Genomic DNA, 19,412 nt, shown 5'->3' with positions numbered 1-19,412 from the left:
TCTCAAATATTCAGTGCAAAATAAATTCCCATTATGCTTCGAATGAAGTCATTCTCTCTGTCCTCCTATACCTCTGATAATCTCCATCTCATTTTATGGCAGTGCATTTACCTAGCTAATCCAAGATAGAAATCTCAGAAACCTTGGGATCCCTTCTAATCTCTGGAACTATCAGTAGTTATGCATGGAAACTCTTTTCCTTCAAATCCATCTTTAATCTAATCTTCAACCTTAATTACCATAGCCAGGGCCAGCGGTTTACTTGGCATATTTTACAACAGGCCAGCCCTGTTTTCTTTCTTTATTTATTAGTCTGTTGTAAAATAAAATTACACTTGATCTTAGCCAAAAGCCCAAGAAGTGATATGTAAAATAAAATTAGGTACTAAATCTAGATTAACATTTTTAATAAATCTAGTGGAGCTGTTAGATAGTATTTTCCTTTCAAATTCTATTTTGTGGAATTTTTCAACATATTCTTCAAGGTTAAACTTATCTTGATTTAAATTGCATCTCCTTTCTTACATCTTTCAAACCATCCATTTTCAAAATATTTTTCCAAATTACTTCCTAATTATAGATAGAATGGTGTTCCAAAGAATTATAAATTAACATTAAATACTTTCATAACTTCTACCCCAAAAGTTGTACAGTATTAGATGTGTATATTTTTAACAGTTTTATTTAGTTATTATTACACATACTATATTGCATATATTTAACCTTTAAATTCCTAGTTTTCCATTTTCAGAATGCCCATAATGGAACATAACAGCATAATAGAATTTTTTAACTTCAAATTCTTTTCTTCTTAAATATTTCTAGGTAATATATATGAATTTTGTGCAAAAATTTAAAAATTTCAATCTTCAGCATGAATGGGTTAAAGCATATAGTTTGATATGACTGAATATACGTACGACCATCGTACAATCAGAATAATGAGCACTCACCTTCCCTCAAAAGTTCTTTCATGCCCTTTTATAATTTTCCAATGCCTAGTGTTCAAAAAGTATCTTTTATATATTTTGTCTGAGTGGAGTTTTTTTTACCTCTGGTGGTTTCAGGTGATAGAATAAAACTAGTCCTTGATTATACATTTTTTGCAAAAGCTGATATGAATTTGTTTTTCTATTTTATATTTTTAGCTATTGTCAGTGATTGATCTAGGGTTTACAATATTCATCGGAACTCATGACAGTCTACTTTCATATAATATCAATTTAATTCTAGTAATTAAATTTTCCTGTAGTCTCCTTTACATTACATCTATGTATGACATAAACCTACCAACAGTTGATTATTGCTTATATAAATAATTTCTTTTTAAAAATTTAAAACAAAATACTCATAGTTTTTTATATTTACTACTTTCTGAACCATCCACAGTTCTATTATTTTTCAATACATAGGTCGATCTGCTTGGGGATTTAGCTCAGTGGTGCTGCCCCTGCTTGGCAGGCGCAAGGTCCTGAGTTAAATAAACAAATAGGTCAATTTTAGCTACGTCTAATGTCATTTGTCTCAGCAAAAGAATTTCCTTTAAGAGCAAATTCAGTCTTTATGTAAGAATGCATCCCCCGCCCCCCTTTTTTTTTTTTTTTTTTTACCAGGGATCAAACTCGGGACTTTGGGCTTGTGAGGGCAGGCTGCAGAACCACTGAGATAAATCCCTGGCCCTTCACTTTGATTTCTAAAGAATGACTTTCCCAGATGTGTAATTCTTGACCAATAGAGTTTTTGTTTTCATTTTTCTTTCAGCCCTGTGAATACATATTGCACCTCTTCTGTAATCAATTCTTTCTGATGACAAGTGAGATGTTAATCTTCTCAAGGTTCTACTGTACTTGATCAGTCTTTCTGTTCTTAAGATTTCTTCTGCTTTTGTCTTTCAACATATTTAACTATGAAGTGACTAGGTGTGAACGTGTTTATCATCTTACATTGATTTTTTAATCATCTTTTAAATCATCTGTCAGTTCTAAAAATATTCTTTTTACGTTTTTTCTTTCTCTTTTTTCATAAACGTATTATATGACGTCTGCTGAACTTCTAGGGTCTAGACTTTTTATCAATTTCTCAAGCTTTCTGTCATTATTTCTAAAAACATTCCTTTTTATTCTCACTCCCTTTTCTCTTCTGGGAATCCCATTATATGTATGTTGGTAAACTTGCTCTTGACCTATAGGTTTCTGAGGCTTTGTTCATTTTTCTTCATTCTGTGTTCTATCTAGTTTTCAGATTGATGAATTTCTAATGGTGTTTTTAAAGATAGTTTATGATTCTGCTCAAATCTGCTAAGCGCCTATAGTGGGTTTTGTTTGTTTGTTTGTTTGATTACTGTGCTTTTCAACTTCTAAATTTTCAGGAAGGTCTTTTTTATATAGACCACCATGCGGACAGAAAACAAACAAGTCCCTGCGCCCTGCATGATGTATGTTTTCTTCTGAGACAATTAGAGATCTAGACTGGACCTGCAGGTGCTCCAGGAGTAACTTCAAACAGGATACAGCTTTGTATCTCTGCCTTCAACTTATATTTCCTTTATTACTTTTAAAACGTAAATGTCAGAGCCCTGCTTTCTCTGCACACAGGCATGTTAATCATGTAGGGTGTACCTGTATTGTAAGGTTTGTGGCCCTACATTTACCTAGTCTATCTATTATCTAGTCTACCTTCAAGACTGGGGGCATCAAGATAAGAGCACCTGAAGGTTTATAGGGCTATCTAGCTGCATTTTTTTTTTACAATGTCCAGTTCCAGACTCTCTGGAATGAGGCCTAGAAACCCACAATCATGCCAGATTCTAGGAAAAGCAGAGCCTCCTAGATCATTCCATAATGAGGTCACCTCCCCAAGGGGAGAAACTATCCCATAAAAGGAACAAGGCTGCCCGCTAGCTCCAAGCAGAGCAATTACCTCATGGAACCGAATTGCCCCTCAAGCCATAAGGATTCCTCCAGACCTAGGACCTCAGGACTGAGGTTACGTTTCTTCTTATCTTGGCCCAGCTCAGCTAAGACATGTAAATTGGCCTCCTGCTTTTGTGAGCAAGCCACTCTGAGCCTCTTTATCAGAGTGAATCCCCTCCATTTGCTCAAGCTGGAATCCTTTTCCTATTCTTTCCTACTTCCAACTCTGCCGAGTAAATCTTCATAGGCTTCTCACGGAAGCATCCAGCAATTCTTTTTCTATGGTGACAATCAAGAACTTACTTGGTAGAGCATGTTTGGGTCCTCATCTCCTCTTCAGGGACTTCCTCAGATCTCATCCGGTGATGTTACCAAGTCGTTGTCATCATGCCTCCTTTAGTTTTTTACACTTGGCTTCCTTTAGTTCCTCGAACATATGTACAACTGTTTTGAAACCTTTCTTTGCTAAATTAAACATCTGGACTCACACAGTTTCTGTTGACTGGGGTTTGTTTTGTTTTGCTTTGTTTTTTTCAAGTATGGGTAACCCCTTCCTATTTCTTTGTATGTTTTATTGTTTTGTTAAAAACTGAACATCTGAGGGCCAGGGATTTAGTTTAGTGGTGCCATCTCCTGCCTCACAAGTGCAAGGTCCTGAGTTCAATCCCTGGTAACAAAAAAAAAAAATAATAATAATAATAATAAATAAAAACTGAACATCTGAGGGCCAGGGATTTAGTTTAGTGGTGCCATCTCCTGCCTCACAAGTGCAAGGTCCTGAGTTCAATCCCTGGTAACAAAAAAAAAAAATAATAATAATAATAATAAATAAAAACTGAACATCTGAGATAATACAGTGATCATGGATTTTGATATTTTCTCCAACAGTTGCTAATTTTCTGTTTTGTTTTAGAACATTAACACTAAATCTGTGGAATCAGTTTCCCCTGAATATGCTGCACAGTAATTTTTGTATCTTTTTTTCTTTAAGCTTGCTTCCTTGTGGTTATGCTTCCTTGTGACAGTAAGCCAATGACTCATCAGAGATTTTACTCAAACTCTTTGAGCCAAGAAGCCTTACACTGGTAATCACTAGATCTGCATGTAGGTTTCCTCAAATTTTGAAACTCTGAAAGGACTTTCAGCCTTACTCCAGATTTCATTTTCTGCTGTGTTCTGTTGCATCTACACTGTACAGGTATGTGACTTCCTACTTAGCCAGGACAGACAAGTGGACTGGACTGCCATGGCTCTCCCAGGTACATGTACAATAAAGTTAGCAGGTATATAAGAATTATCAATTATTCCTTTTATGGCTATCTCATACCTATGATCTCTGTTTAACTTCTAGTTGATCCATTAGTCTGTTATTTGTCCTAAATGTAACTGCAACTCAGATAAGAAGTAACAGACCTTCCTCATTTACTTGCTTCTAAGATCAGAACTTTTACTAAGAATACTGTTGGGAGTGGGCTTTTCATCTTTCATTTTAAAAATTCTGGTGACAACCTTTTCCCAGAGAACCACTGGATTTCAAACCCTGCCTCACATTATAGAACTATTTGCCAACCAAGCTGGCTAAAAGAGAACAGCTCCAGGCAAGAACAGGGTCAGGTTCCCAATGTTACCATGCTTGTCAACTTATTTTTTGCTTTGGGTGATTTCGAGAGCCATAAATATCTGCTTTTTTAAAACACTGTTGTCCAGATTTATAGTTATTCTAGGGAAAGAAGATTTGTCTCTCTGCTCATTTTTCAGTTAGTGAAGTTAGTCTTCTCAATCAACTGAGTTTTCTATTCATCATGGATCAGATTTTCCTGTCTTTTTGCCTTCTTAATAACTTTTAGTGTAAATTTACCTTGTTAGTTTCTAGATAGTTCTAGATATTTCTGTACAGTTATACATATTCTTGAGCTTTGTTTCAGGACATAGCCACTTGGAAATAAATTTATCATTTTAGGTCTTTCTTTTAAGGTTTAGTGAAAACAGAGCAATGTTTAGTTTGCAATTAATTTTGCCACTTACTGACTTAGAGCTCTTCTGAATACTCTCCCTGATGACCTTATGTTATCAGCTTTTCTACTGTTTCTGGTAAGAACAAGAGCTATTCCCAGCCCTTTTGCTTGTCCTGGTGTTTATTCCTTCTAATTCTTTCAGATAGCTCTTTCCATGGCCCCAAGAATCTTCCCTATTAACATGCACTAACCATTATTCAGCTGAAGCTTCAAGGGAGATCTGTGCCGATCTCTGAAGTTCTTTCTGGGCACGTCTTCTGTAAACTCTAGATACCTTTTCTATTTGGATCCCTAGCTCTGCCCTTACTGCAGAGAAACTGCCCAGCTCCAACTATGTTCCCTGTCACACACCATAGCCTAAAAACTCTCCAGACCAAGTAGGCTAGGGTAACCATGTCTCCTCTCATCTGCGTCTTAGCTCTCAGGAAACTGCCCCTCTTGCTTGATGTCCACAATAGCAAAAACATCAGTCCATATATTTTGTCTAATATATTTTCAAATTGATTCAGGCAGAAGGGAAAATCTGATGCCTTTTATACAACTTTCCCAGAAGCAAAGTCAGAAATGCTTATTTTGATGGAGGGAACACATTTAATCGAATCTGTTGGGTTTTGCCTCCCTTTATAATTGTTTTGCCATCATCCTCTATAAAATCATCTATGTTCACTGTCACTCAAGACAGAAAAGACCCAGTCTTAATAGTGCAATGTGTATTTTTTGGAATATTTACCACAGCCAGCTGCTTCCCTACATGCTGAAGTTATAGAGAAAAATTAAAACAGCACCCACATGGTGAAGGTGTCTGTGGCAAGAATCCTCATCTTGGTTTCTCAGTGTTGGGTTGTTTAGATCAGCAACCTGTTTTTCCCTCATCCAGCTGAAAATGCCTGACTCACTGAGGTGCAAAAGGTATTTTTAAAGTCTCATACCCCTTTTCCTTATGAAAGTCAATTTTTCTCTTCATGTCACTTTATTGTAATAAAAGGAAAATATTTTCCTCTCTGTTATCCAAGCCTATATTTATTTTGTTTTTCACTTATTATATTAATTTTATTTGGGCAAAAGAACAACAATCATATTTAAGCTTACGATGGGAAACAACACAGCAGGGTTCCATAAATAGAGTTTAATTGCAGTAATTACGCATTAATTATATACCAACTGATTATTTTAAGGCATATTTATTGAGCACCGTCAGCTTTCAGAAGTGCCCATCATTCTCCTACTATCTTTTTCAAATTCTCTATCCTTGTGCAGAATAATCAACTATCATTTGACACATGGTATAATAAGTACCTAATGAAATCCCAATTAAAATTGTATTCGAGACACTTAATTTTAGAGATAAATTAGAAATAATTACATGATTCAAGGAGAGCCACAACTATAACTTGACTAACTGGCAAGGATAAGCACAGATGAAGCCGTTTAATGTGCTTTTTCTAAAACCTGTTACAAAACATTACTGTACCTCAGCAGATGGCACTGAGTGATGTCTTTTTATTTTTTTAAAAATAGTTCCCTTTCATATGCAGACCTGTGTGATTTTAGTTCTCCTTATTACTGTCATCTGTTAGAGAAAGAAAAAAAGGAAGGCTATGAGCACATTCTTTTCCATAAGCCAAGAACATCAGTACAGAGCCAGTCTTCAAGCACACCAAGTTTCATTTGCTGAGCTGCAATTGCAGGAGAATGCATGGGCTGCCTTTTAGCTGTTCATTTCAAATAGCTTCTCTTCATTTGGAACCCAGACACGGTGCTTGCTGAGTGTTACACTCCTGTCTCCTCCCTCTATCCCTCCTTCAGCTAATTTTTCCTCTCTAAAGACTTAATGAATTCTGGAACCAATCAAAAGCAGGCTGTGAGGAGACACTAGACAGGTAAAATCTTTAATATTTTCTCTTTCAGAGTTCAAAAGGTCATTTCCCTAGCCTAGGATCACAAAAATATGTTTATTCTCTCAGAGGGAGCTCGTGAGCTTCCAAGGGAGAGCAGAAAACTGCCACAAAATGTCCGCTATGTCTAAGCTCAGTGTTTCCTCTCCTTCCCTGGCAATATGGAATATGTTCAGAGGGCAACAGTCTAGTTTATAACCTCTTCTGGAGAAACTGTTAACCGTACATTTCTGATCTATGTAATTTTCTGCTGAAGAACACAATGGGGTCTAATAGAAAACAGCTGTTGCAAAATCCACTCTTTCTGGCAGGAGCAGTTTCTAGTAGGATTTTAATTTTATCTCCTGATTGATAATACCCCATTAGCCAGATCCAGATTCCTAACTGCAAAATGACACATGGGCGCTATTTTAAGCTCCCGCCCAGATGGATTTCATTATCACTACTCTTCCCTCTGAACAGGAAGTTCACGGTATGGGCAGTGGAGTATGATACAGGCACTTACTACCATCCTGAAACACGAAATGGGCAATACTGGTCACAGCTGATCTAGAGTGTGAAAATGTACAGATAGGGTGGGGAAAGAGATTTAAACAGAGAAGATCATAGATGTCAGTACTATAAAAACCCATGGACAGAAAGCCCAAAGTAGTTTGCATTTCATAAAAATCATGAAATATTTTGCTTCTCTTTTAATATTTGAAGGATAGAAAGAGCCTCCTTTCACTAATCGCAAGTTTTAATTCGGGTATACCTAGATTCACAGGGAAGAGTTAGAACCGGGTCACTGATAGAGAAATATTCATTGTATTGTGTTGCTCTTTCTCATGCCCCCAAACTTAGTCCTAAACATAGAAAACACACCCAGGTTTCGTTTTCACCTTTTACTCCAGTGTGACTTCCGACAGAAAACTTCAGGACTGTGGAACAGGTCTCCCAAAGTGTACTTCTATAATACCTTATGCTTTCTCTACACCATTACTCATCACATTTAAAGCTTAATGTCTTTCTGTAGGAATTAACCTTTTAGTTAGCGTATAAGTCCAGGTTGTGGTTAAAGAACTGACTTCTGCTTAACTACACCCTCCTCTTTCTTATAGAGGGCCTCCTGGAATTTAGAGGCCCCATGTTATCCCTCCATTCATGACTAGGTAAGCACAATCTGTGCTAATACATCCAGTTTAACACAGGTTTGGACTAGGACTCAGGTTTTAGTATTCAACATGAGAGATTTTACTAAATATTGAGGCTATTTTTCAACCCATAACAGGAGTTACAGGCTGTTTTCAATACCATGATAGGATTCTGAAAAAACCAGTGATTTTCACAAGAGACATGAGGGTGGAGAAAAATCATCATTTTGGGGAGAAAAGATCACAGACATGAACAAAATTTTTGCTCACAAGGCAAAACGAATGATAGAAGTAAAGTTCATGGTATCTACTCATGGTTAAATGTGTACTACCCTTTCATCCTGTACTACCTTTTCATTCCTTTGCCTGCATACCTTCTTTAAATAGGAAGGCACTTAATAGAACTTTTCCTATTTGGCCATGTTGTCTACTGTTTCTTAGATCCAGCCACAAAAGAGTGTTCGCAGATCCTGGCAGGCAGCAGCAGCGGAAGTGTCCATTTCCATCTTTTGGAAATCTTGGGTGAACCCCGTGCTTACTTTTGAAGAACCCCCCATTGTGTGGGTCTTGATTATAGGATAACGAGATAATGTATCATCCACACTGGAAAGTTCAGTTAAAGGAGGCACAGTTAATAATGTTGCCAGAATAATAAGCATAAACTAGGACCATCTCGGGGAAACAGGGTCACATAGTCACCCGAATCCTCAAAAGGGAAATCCCTGCCTTCTAGAAAAGAGACCATCAAGAGAGCTCTGTGACAGCTAGAACGTGGACATATGTATTGGATCAGCACCTTAAAGGAATGGAGAAACACTTAAAGGAATGGTGTTAAAAATACGAGTAACAGTAGCAAACTAATTTTAAGAGGCTAATAGTGGCATTTACGAGTGTCTAGCAGCACAGTTTAGCAGAAACATCCTAGCCACACTGTTCTTTGGACATGACCATAACAGGGTCTGGTAACTGTTCTCTAATGATGGTTCTCAAGGAACCTTACCCTTCAGATATTTACTCCTTTGTATACACGAATCACGCTGATGCACAGTGACTCTGGGTTGACCTCAGAATGTGGAAGGAATGATACCGTGCCAGACCTCAACCTTGAGAATACCTAGCCTTTGTGTTTTCGGGAGCCTGGCCTACGATATAAGGCGGCTGCTAACTGTATGAGTGATTCCGCATGGAGAGGGACAGACTCTGTGATAGCATCGGATGAGAGCACAGTCTGGCTGTCCCTGCCAGACTGTAACGCGTGTGAGTGCCTGGAAGCACTGAAGTCAGGTAAGTATGGCCCCAGGCAACACCAGCTGGAGCAGAACAGCCGCTCCACAGAGTAGAAGAGATGGCGTTGTTAAAGTCCCCTAGGTATCAGGATGACCGAAACTGTTTCCCAGTTCGTCTTGATTACTGCCATTTTATGTATCTGATTGTGTAATTCGCCTGTTTTAGTTCATTAGTCTTCATATGAATCTGTGTTTCCTCCTGATTTGCAGATTACTTTTCCAGCAAAGTTATTTCTATCTTAGGGCAAGCCCCCCACACACATTTTAAACTCAAAGAGCTCCATTTTGAAGGTGGGATGGGTAGGGGAAGGGTAATAAGGGAAAATTAAAAAAAGTGAGATAACGAAAAGATGGAAATAAAGTGTTTGTAAATGGGGAGGGGAGGAAGGGGTGAAGGGAGGGCAGGGACGAGGGGAAAAAATGAGAACCAAGACATGCCATAGAGGTACAAATTCCCAACAATGAATGTAACTGTACTGTATCCCTAAAATGTACCAACAAACTCAATTAAAGCTGGAAAAACAAAGAGCTCCATTTTTATGTAAAAATTGCATAGAGTTGGTGTACTTTTAATAAAAGATTGGGAATACCCTTACATGAATTTGTATTTTCTTCGGAATAACCACAAATACGCATTTGAAACAAAGAACTAATAAACATCCATGTGAGCCATGCTACATACTCAGTATTTAGGGAGTTAACATACATTTGGACTTTTGCCTTAGCTACCCCATCTCAAAGTCCATGTCCCAATCGTGAGAGCTGCTAATCTGACGCACGTTTCTCCTTTGACGTTCCCCTGAGATGAAGGGCTTCCCAAAGTATCCTATTTCTTGGGAAAGAAAAACAATCTCAAAACACAGCAGCTCTGGATAGAAAATTTCACTGAGAGGAGACAGCAGAAATGTTTAAGTTTTTAAAACATTCTCAGAAATGAGCCATCTTCAAAGGGTATGGGGGTCAGGGGAGTGGTCATCTTTTTGGAGAGAAACAACCCACATGTGTAAGTCTTGCTAACAAGACACCTGATAGAATGAAATACACATCTCTCCATCCGGATATTCCCCTTGTCCTCTTCCCTAAGTAGGAAGCCATCTCTAGACAGACTTTTTCCCACCTGCTAAAGTAGCTGCCAATAGAAAAAAGTTCCTAGATTAAGAGTAGGTCAACATTTAAGAGGTGAACTATTCTTAATTTGGGGACTTTATTTTGATCCCTTAAATACTTCGAATCAGAAAAAGAAAAAATAACTAGGATCCAGAGGGGAACTGCTCCCTTCTTGATAACCTATCTAATCCACTATTCTTTCTTATTAAAATAGAAAAATATTACTCAAAGTCAGGAACAATTTCTCCTTACTGTATTTTTAATATGAACCTAGCAGTTACTTCAAATAGGGTCATTTTTCAGCAGCACAGGTGTCTCTCTCGAGATAGCCACAGGAATACCTGGTACATATTTGTGTTTAAAACAGACACGTAATACTTTAGGGGACTGTAAGGAGTTCCTCTCTGTGATGGATGGTTAGTCCCAAGCTCAGCACCAGGGCCGGGAGCTTATAATGGAAACATCCTAAATTGATATGACATCTTTATAGATCATATTTTTAACCTTAATGGTAATATAAAATAATGGCATTAGTAGGAGTTTAGACAAATGGGACTGTTTCTGGCTTTAAAATGACCAACATAACTTTTCCCCTACAGACTGTAATGCTCAGGTATGCAATTTCCTCCACTTTTGTGATCAATGGCTCTTGGAATTCCCCCCAAAATACTGTAATAAACAACTTTTCTCCTAGGCTGTCTGGCTAGTTTCACTGTCAGTACCTGACAAATCCAATTTCAAATGAGTCCTAAATTAATAAGTCTATGTCTCCATTAGGATATAATACTCATTTTTTAAAAATTAAAAAAATTCTCATCTTTTAAACAGATCTGTTTTTCTCACTCAGCTGAGGCACTGGGCCTGGCTAGGAATCATTAGCCACTGAATGCATATAAGAAATTCAAACATATTATGAAAATCTTTGAATAATTCAGTTAATAAGTCAGTCAGCCATAAGAGGCAAATACCCAAGAAATCAGGCTTCATTAACTGGCTGCTGGCTTCATAGAGCTGCTCCAAGGAGTATGAATGCTTCAAAATATTCCCTGTGCCCAGTCCTTCCCACCAAGGCACACCAGGAACTTCTCTAAGTGTTAAAACGGGGGGAAAGCAGGATCAAAATAGGGTATGAATGTTTATCAAGCGCCTGCCCTGCTCCAGAATCCACCCTACATACAGGTACTATTTCATTTAGTCCTCTTATTAAACTATGTAGCTGTTACCTCCCCACTTTCCACTCTGCAAATGAGATTCTTGAAACTCAGAGCTATCGAAGGCCATACAGCTAATAAATGATGAGTAGTGAATTTCAGCACAAGTTTGGTAGCTCTATCTCTCCCCTTCCCTGCAGGCACAGTCATACAGGTCTCTCTACCTAGTTCATGCCACCTCAGCATATCGAACAACTGCTAAGGATGATATACGCACAATGAAGCAATATGAGTACCAGTTAAAAATAAAAATATACTCATGTAAAGTCCAGTCAGGCAACATAAGACTCTATACTCTATAGGAACGTGTTCTGAGACAGTCTGTGGGCCACTCGTTCCTCTTTGCTTGCCATCTCGTGGCTGGTATTTTGAAAAGTTCTGTCAGCCAAAGGCCCAAGCACCTTTCATACTCATCATTGAAACAGCGCTTGTTTTTTTCATAAAAATGTCTAAATTCCAGCATTTTAATGTTCAGCCATCTAATAGAAGAATCTATGCCTTCCTTGAAAAATAGTTATTCACTCTAGAGTTTCAATGGCTAAGAATATGCTGTTGGTTATTAAAGGTGGCATTTAAATTGTTCAAGCTGGGTTTTCTCCTTGACTCTGATAATAAAAAATTTAGTTCAGAAAAACAGATCTAGTATACTTGATCTTGATCACAGAGTTTCAGTTTACATTTTATCCAAGTTAACCATTAGAATGGAGTTTATTCCCTCATTACTATCTTTAATGCTCCCTAACACAGGTCTTTAACTCTGGCTATTAATCAGTCAATGGAAACTACATATGAACAGACTTAGCAACAGATTGTGAGGCATATGATAACACGATTAAAACCCTTGTAGTCAGAAATGAAATTTGTGGTATGTGAATCCGGTACTTTGGGAACTCCACATCAGGCGGAGAGGAGATGATTTGTCCTCATCCTGAAGAGACAGGGTACTTCTTGGCAGTAAGGAGGGTAGTTGGTAAAACCTTTCAAGATGCACCTTCAAGTCGAAAGCTGCTCCTTACAGAGGCTTTCTACCTTGCTGGTGTGTGTCAGAAAACCTTTCCGTCTTCAGCATATTTTGAGACGGGAAAGCGAAGACCTTATTCACAAAATCATCTCAGGCTTGCAGAGCTGCTGCGTTCCCTAGCCAAGTCTCAAATGGGAAAGGGGATGGGGACAGCAATAAGGACAGGGAAGCAGGCTGTGAGAAGTACTAGTACTGAGCATTTTTAGTCAAAATATCTCCCTGCAACGCGAAATAAGAATGGAAGGTACAAAGGACTGCTGCAACTTCCAAGAGCAGGGTTGCAGAACAGCAGCAGGGCTAAATGACATGTGCTGTATAACTCCACCATGTGAGGCTCATATCCTCAAAGAAACTCTTTTAAAGAAGTGAGTGAAGCATATTCTTCATTTTCTGATGCTAGAAAGTGGATGGGAAGGCATATCCATTAACGACTGTCAAAACCGTGCTGTCTTTCAGATGTGCCAAAGCTGTCTGGCTTAAACAACATTACTGAACTATTTGTTTCAAGTCTACAAATTGACTGGTTCTGCTAATCTGGGCCAGGTAAGGGTGAGCAGAGCTACAAGCACTCGTGTATGCAGTTACAATTAGCTACAGTGTGGGTTGGAGGTGGCTTGTCTAGGCTGGCTTTGACTGAAATGAAATGGTTATCTTACAAAACTAGAAGGCTGGGCCAAGCATATTCTCATGAGAACAAGTAGAAAATTTCAAGTGGTTTCCAAGCTTCTGTTTGTCACATTTGCTAAAGCATATGACTAGATAAAGTAAATCATATGATTAAGCCTATTGCCAAGTGACAAAGACCTACAAACTCACATGACAAAAAGTATGCATATATTAACTGGAATCCTTAATGCACTCAGTCAACCAGAGTGGTCCTTTAGATACAAATTCTAAATAGAATCTTTACTACTGGTTAGTTATGACTCCTGTTACTACCCTCTAGGTAATCCAGTCTTCATTGGACCATATAAATCAGCTAAGCAAATGAGAACAGAACAACTCTGTTATTTAATCTTATCTTTATAGATGCACGTACTCTCATTAGACTTTGCCAAATTTATTATATTGGGAAGGACGGAGAGTTGAAAAGAATGTGACTAATAAGTAACAATCTGTCAGTGATCTGGACTGCTAAATGCTAAAAACAAATTTCTAAATGGTTACACTATTCAAAACCACCAACCAAGTCAGAAAAAAAAGCTAAAGCTAGAGGTTGGCATAGCAAAATTTCCCATGGTATTTGTGATTACAAATTAGGCCATTAAATGAATAGCTTACTATACTGACATAAAAGTGGCAAAGTTAATGCCCCCCTAAGGACTTTTAGTTCTACAGTTCTTGACTCTTATGGGTTTAAATCTGTAGCCTATCACTGCACTCAAGTAGCTTTTGCATTTAATTATTTGAGGGGGAGACTGACAGGGAGGTATGAAAGGAGAGGAGAATGAATGAGCTCATCACTTCGCAAAACCTTCTTACAGCTGGTGTTGCCGGCTTCGTTCTCTACTCCCTAAGCAAAGAATGCAGGTAAAGCCAACCTCCTTTCTGCTTCTCTAGCTTTTCAGCCGAGAGACAAGTAGAGAATGTTACGATTTCCCTTGCCCTGAATTCACCTATCAAGAAGACATTTCACCTCCACATGGCTGCCCGCTGTATTGGTCGGGTATAGCTGTAAACTGTCGGACATCATGCATCTGAGAGATCCAGCTCCAAACTGAGCGTGTCTACTGCAGAAGAAATCCCCACCTGAAGCAGTTGTTTGCAAAGCAATCCTGAAATATGATACATTTTTGAATGGTGGCTTTGTAAGTTGTTCTCTTGATTTCCCCTCCCATTTCCTTCTCTGGCCAAAGGATTAAAATCACCCTTTCAAGGCATTCCTCTGTTCCAAGATCGATAACTGGCATCTATAAGAGCAGCAGGTGAAATTCTCAGTGGAAAATGTGAATTACACTGCTTCCTGACAATTTTTTCCCCCAGGATTCCAGTTTCTCTCAACTTCTTATAATGCCAAGACATGAGACTTGGAGGATCACAGGAGGAAAAAAACAGGAAAACTGATTTTTAACTTAAAGTTCCATCCCACTCAGAACTTTTGACCTACCAACACTGGACAGTGGATAGATTCGGAGAGGGAGACATGACTAAACACAGACATTGCCTTGGGAATCTCACTGCCAAAATAAAATTCTGAGCTTTTAGCAGGGCAACTATGTAGAAAATCACTGTGGGTGCTAAGCAAAGACCAGGAAGAAGAGAGTAACCAGCCCTGAGGAAAACCGGAGATGAACTAGAGTCAATGAACCCTGCTGAAGACTGGCTGAAGATGTACAATGTTGGGCAAGGCACTCCCCTCCCACTATTTGATGCCAACCACGTGTGCAACCTTTTAAAACCAAGGTATGCAGTCTGGGGCAGTTATGTGCTCTAGGTACCTCTTCCCAGCCAAATGCACCTTACAGTCAGCAAGTTAAAGTTTGCGGGCTGGGGATTTAGCTCAGTGGTTCTGCTTCCTACCTTGCAAGCACAAGAACTCAAGTTCAATTCCCAGTATCAAAAAAAAAAAAAAATGGGGACTAGAAGAACGCAGGTGACACGTGGTATGAAGTACTAGTTCACCACTTGGTTGTAAGAAACACATGTGAAGTCGGGCATGAAATTACAGCATGAATTTGAAATTGTAGCAATTCTGGAACCGTTTTGTATTGGGGTAAACAAACTGCCTAATCCTATCCTGTTGGACTTAAAGATAACTCTGTATGAGAGGACCATGCAAATGGAATTATATGTTAATAATCCTAAATCTTCAAGAGAAAGTTGTTAAATTATGTTCAAGTTCTGTTTAAGAAGTGAGAAGCAGGGCTAGTGTTGCCTTCCTGTAGCGCCAGCACTTGGGAGGCTGAGGCAGGATTGCTTCATTCCAGCAGTTTGAAATCAGCCATGACAGGGGTGAGGGGAGCCTAAGAGAGACTGAGAGATACCCAGAAAAGTTAAGTGACTTCACCAAAGTCACACAGCTCATGAGTCTGGGAGTCTAGTGAAAGGAAGCAAAGGACAAACAGTAAAGAAGGTTGGTATGAAACCTGAGTGTGAAGAAGTGGCTGCCACGATGAGGAAGTCGAAAGGTATCCTGTGAGCTAGGGTTTGCACTGTACATCACCTTAGCTTAAAAACTCCATACAGAGGAGACACGAACTTACTAAGGTGAAAAGATGTCTACTAGACTCCATTAAGAGAAACAGTAGGTTGGTTATAAAGCAGTATATTGCCAATGTTTCATTTTCAAAGATGCAGTAATGTATAGAGATTTCAAGAAGTCATCAAGAATGGTGTTCACCTGCTTTGATCTCTTTCTGGGTGATGCACTACTGTTTATGAGTATGTTTTGACAGACTACTATAAAATGTTCCTAAGGAGAAGAAATTAAAAATTGCTATGTAAGTATGTGAGGTGATGGATACGTTAATTTGCTTGACTGTAGGAATCATTGCATAACATAAATGTATACTGTATACCTTAAATATATATGATTTCATTTATCAGTTATACTCAGTAAAGGTAACTGAGAAAAAAACTGCACATACAAATGTAATTTGTATTTCTTATATAGGTCTACTATCATTAGTTACTATCTCAAGACAGATTTCACTGTTACACAGTAGAACAGATTAATTGTTAACAATCTTGATAAATTCCTTTTTTCTTTTGGTTTTTAGATGACTCTGACAGATCCAAGTTGATCATGATTCTTTCTGACCCATACATAATACGACTGATGAAGAGCTTGTACCAAAAGAAAACAAAATTCCAGCTCTGCCACTGTCTTATTATTTCTTTGTAAATTACTTACCTGTTAGAGCTTGTATGGTAAAATTGGACAGTGTAACCCATAAGCCCAGGCAAGCAAGTACAGAAGGGCATGGCTTTCTGCTGTTCACTCCTTTCCTCGGCTAACTCCACTGTATGCAGGACATGTGGACAAAGAAAGGTGCCATCATTGCTCCCTGGATTATTAATTTCTTCCTTTGTGGAACTGTGTGATGCACATGCATGCAAGTGTCCCCATGATGTGCCCAGTCACCTCGTGCACTCTCTTTGCCAGATGCTGTCATGGATAAATGGATGGTGCACCATGGAAGACTTTATGATGCAAAGGTAAAAAAGCCACAGATGGCAACTGTAAAGGAGGACTTCCAGCACTGTAGGCACACAGGCCAGCTAGACAGTCTTGGCAAAGATCAAAAGACAGAGGATAAGACTACTGGTGAACAAAACAGCAACAGTAAGAAAAAGATGCAGTGTAGAAACATTGAGAAAAGAAGTGGTGGTTTTCCTGGATTGGGTATGAGAAAAGGAAAGACTAAAGTATGACTCTAAGTTGTCTGCCATAAAGGATCAAGTTATCAAATAAACAGTGGCAGCCACAATGACAAAGATGTCTGTAACCGAATGTGCTGTGTGTTCATTCAGCAACCTTCAAAGCTTTCATGGCTTTTACATCGCCTCTCTTTTTTTTAGAATCCACCTATTTATTATCTGATAATAAAAGAAATCCAAACTCAGCCAAGCTTATTCCTCATATTTACATGAGAAGCAGACCAAAACCTCTTTTTTGTACATCAATCAGAGTAAACTAGCTTTTTCCACCACCCTCTCTACCTGTTAGAGAGATTTAAACCCTAAGATATAATCAAATGAACAGATGAGCTTCTCTGTCAGTATTGGTATTTTAACTGCCACAGGCACAACCAGCCATGGTGATGCATTATATATTTCTCGTGTTATGCGTGTGCCTGGTGTGTCGGAACTCAAATTTCTTTAGCACTTAACTTGCTGAAATCCCAATAATGCTATTCATTGTTGGCAATGACTCCCTGTGTTACATCACAAACACAGGACATGATACATACAGTTCCAGGAAGAAACTGGCAGGATAATATCTTCCTCTATCCTGTGAGCAATTACCTCCTTTCCCTTTATTTTCTTTTGTTTATCTGCTTGTGACACACAATATGCACAGTTAGCATATAGTTGTGCTGAGTTATGACACTCCGGATGTTTTCATCTTAGGGATATTAACTGATGAAACTAAACCTTACAAACTCAGTTTTACTATCTCAAAATAAAATGAAAATGAGGAAGCAATATCTCCCTTTAGGTGTTGTTATATTAAATTATATCATATCACACCACTGAAATGTTTTATATTTTCAATAAAAACATAATTATATTAATTCCTAAGAGGAAAAATATATCTCCCATCTTATGCATAAGCTAAAAAGAATGACATACTCCCAGACAGATATTTCTCTGACAATGGTGAATAATACTGTTCTACTTCTCCAATAACTTGCAACCACATAGGTATGATTTTCACTCTCTTAGACATATTGGAAAGCACTTTTTATTCTCTTTACCTCTAGCTATGAAGTCAAGTGATTCATGTTGATTAATGAGATAATACAAATGTGTCATCTACTAGCATGTATCTGTTCATCATACCTAAAGGATTAATATTTGCATGTACCTGTGACCTCCTATTCCTGTTTTCCATTCCTGACATAAGGTTTCCGTGCACCAGCAGGGATAGTAGTCTATTCTGGGGCTTTCCACACATACGGATCTAAGAAGGTTGTTACTCTAGGCATTAGTATCCTCCTGCAGGCACTACAACAGGTTCAGGTAATGAATGACAGCAGTTTGGGGAAAGAAGAGAAGGTAACATAGGGATGAGACTATCAGGAACACCATGGCAAAGATTATCTCCAAACCAATGTTTTCCAAACTTTAGTAAACATTAATCACCCAAAAAACTTCAGATTACAGATTCTTGGGTCCTATTCCTGGAGTTTCTAATTTCATAGCCCCAACACAGGGCCCAAGTATTTCCTCCAAGAAACTGATTCTGCTGATTCTGCCAATCCTCCCTCAACATCTGATCTATGCAACCCTAGATATTTCCATCGCTAAGAGGCAAATCTCTTCCTGAGATCAACCAATGCAAGTGTGGGTGAGAGCCAAATTGCAGCTTTCCATTTCCAAAGGAAGAATGGGGTCTAGCAGATCCTATCAATGGCCCAATTCTTGAGCTCTTTCTGCACTCACCTGCTTTATTTAACATTTCCCTACCCCTTGGCTTGGGTTAGACTGTGTGACTTGCTAGTCAAAGGAATGTTAGTAAGTACTTTGTGACCAAAGTCTTTAAAAGCCCTTGTGGGACTTGCCTTTTCTCTGTGTCTCTGCTGTCTCATGCCATGTTGGGCCCCAGCTCTAGGAAGAGGATGAAGAGCAAGATCTAACTGCCCACTCTGAGTCCAGCTTACCTCAGGCAGTCCCCAGCTGACCTACGCAACTGAGTGTAGCCAGGATCAACATAGCCACCAGCCAAACTGAGCTTCTCAGAGACAAACTGCAAGGATCTATGGATCTCAGTAAAAAGTACTGTAGTGCTCGCTTCGGCAGCACATATACTAAAATTGCAACGATACAGAGAAGATTAGCATGGCCCCTGCACAAGGATGACACGCAAATTCGTGAAGAGTTCCATGTCTTTAAAAACAAACACAGATGTACTCAGCTACCTCATCTTTGACAAAGGAGCTGACCATCCTCACTGGATCTATGGATCTCAGTAAAAAGTACTGTAGTGCTCGCTTCGGCAGCACATATACTAAAATTGCAACGATACAGAGAAGATTAGCATGGCCCCTGCACAAGGATGACACGCAAATTCGTGAAGAGTTCCATGTCTTTAAAAACAAACACAGATGTACTCAGCTACCTCATCTTTGACAAAGGAGCTGACCATCCTCACTGGAGGAAAAATAGC

At 38.7% G+C, this 19,412-nt stretch overlaps 2 non-coding genes across 2 annotated transcripts; both read left to right on the top strand.

Annotated features, from left to right (window-relative positions):
* Positions 1-19,029: 19,029 nt before the first annotated feature.
* On the top strand, positions 19,030-19,136 carry LOC117283871. The gene has a single exon (XR_004514906.1). It is a non-coding gene; the product is annotated as a U6 spliceosomal RNA (small nuclear RNA).
* Positions 19,137-19,229: 93 nt separating this feature from the next.
* On the top strand, positions 19,230-19,336 carry LOC117283870. The gene has a single exon (XR_004514905.1). It is a non-coding gene; the product is annotated as a U6 spliceosomal RNA (small nuclear RNA).
* The last annotated feature ends 76 nt before the right edge of the window (positions 19,337-19,412 follow it).

The sequence above is a fragment of the Fukomys damarensis genome, unplaced genomic scaffold, assembly GCF_012274545.1.
Source record: "Fukomys damarensis isolate Sample0158 unplaced genomic scaffold, DMR_v1.0_HiC HiC_scaffold_31, whole genome shotgun sequence".
Lineage (NCBI taxonomy): Eukaryota > Metazoa > Chordata > Mammalia > Rodentia > Bathyergidae > Fukomys > Fukomys damarensis.
Note: the sequence above shows the minus strand (reverse complement) of the source record. Positions and strands in the feature narration are given on the sequence as shown.